Below are 1,794 nucleotides of genomic sequence, written 5' to 3'. Positions count from 1 at the left end.
GAAAGAATATTTTGAACAGGATTTCGAACAATGATACCATCCCAGTCTCTTTTCATGCTGGACGGGCGTTGATGTGAGTCTCCCACGCCCGGAGCCGAGTGGATGCTTTTTTACCTCTGTGGAGACCATCCTGGAGAAAGCCTGTCTCGTGACTATCAGAAGAATATCCAGGACCGGTTTGTCTCTGAGGCCACGTTTAGTGGATGACAGACTGACGTGCTCCTCGATGCGAGATGGCGTCCTGTCCATCGCCCCACAGAGGTCCAGAAATGGTGTCACGAGAATCTTCGTTACTCTTCGCAAAGCAGACATGGCCGGGGAAACAACCCGGCACCGATCCGATCGCGGAAATGTGGAGCATCTTCCAGCGGATAATCTACGGGGGAGGCTACAAACAAACGTCTACAAGTCTAAAGGGCACTAAAAAAATCATACTCAAAAATGAAACCAATTGTGATGGACAGTCTTATTGCCAGCAAACCACACCGTGCCCGTACATGCATGAAGATTCAATGGTAATACACTGGTCACTTCACGAACGGAGCACTTTCTCACTTTAGAAAGAAAGCAGATTTCTGGGTGCACGCCAACTCCTGCCGGGCCCCGCAGTTGCAGGGTAGTTCCCACAATGGTCGTATCCGGTTGCGCGCGGTGTCCGTGTTCGGGGAGGACATGTCTGGGTCGCTGCAGAAACGCAGGTGGGGCGCATTGATTACGAAGCCGTGCGGAATAATTGACAGTTCCGTTCCCGGGCCCTGCTGTGGCTGAGCAGCCGGATGCCGCACCACGCCGTATTGACTGTGCAGGCTGCGGTCGTGCTATAACGGGGGCTTGCTCCGCCTGTTTTAATGGCGTGCACAGTTGCGCTTCGCGCTGTTCCGGTGTGGTGTTTTGGCTGTTGCCGGGGCCGCGTTGATGCTATATTGCATCTGCATTGGATAATTTTGGGCCGCTTCACAAAAAACATGAGGCTAGACCACAACAGCACCAAAACGTAGGAGCACGAAGAAATGACATGCGACAGCGAGCAGACATGGCTAGCCAGCTACCCTACCTAAATTCCTTTTTAGCAAGCTTGATAGCAGACGTTTTATCTAACCACCTTTTTAGCTTATAGCTAGCTGGCATATCTTTTTGAAGACCCACAAAATTCCCAGGATCCGAATCCAAGATTCTCTTTACGTGGAACTGTATGGGTCCATTCGAACCGTATGGGTCGTGTCTGGGCTACATGGCATTTGTAGTCGCCATATACTGGAACGTATGACAGGACTGTATCGGGCCAGGGGGACATTTCGGCACAACTACTCTGCATGCAGCATGAATGTGATGTCTCTTGGGTAACGGCCATAAAAGTTATTTATTGGTGCAAAAATAGATGGTGTTCCCAGCGAGCTTTTTTTCTTAGGTGCTTAACGAAGCGCCGTGACAATATCAGCAGATTTAATTTATTTTCAGATCATAGATGATCTGTTATTCTCAAGTACAATGGCACCACATTTTTGTATTCCGTTCCCCCTCACCCAACTCGTCGCAACCGCCCTCCGCTGATCGTTTGCCCACTTGACGCACGGAACCGCACTGTCGTCCCCAGTTACATGCTGTCCTATCTGAACATCATCCGAGCAATGGAGCACTTCAGCTTGTTCCTGACGTACGGCATGCGCTACTTCGCCATCGGCGAGCTGCCTTCACTTTTCTTGACGCAAGCCGTGCGCTCCGACACCCTCTTCTGGGAGTACATCAACAACACTCGCTCCTACTCCAGCGAGATGTCAGAGAAGATCCATTACA

The sequence above is a fragment of the Pollicipes pollicipes genome, unplaced genomic scaffold, assembly GCF_011947565.3.
Source record: "Pollicipes pollicipes isolate AB1234 unplaced genomic scaffold, Ppol_2.1 Scaffold_821;HRSCAF=944_pilon_pilon_pilon, whole genome shotgun sequence".
In the NCBI taxonomy this organism is placed as follows: domain Eukaryota; kingdom Metazoa; phylum Arthropoda; class Thecostraca; order Pollicipedomorpha; family Pollicipedidae; genus Pollicipes; species Pollicipes pollicipes.
This window is presented reverse-complemented; position numbering follows the sequence as displayed.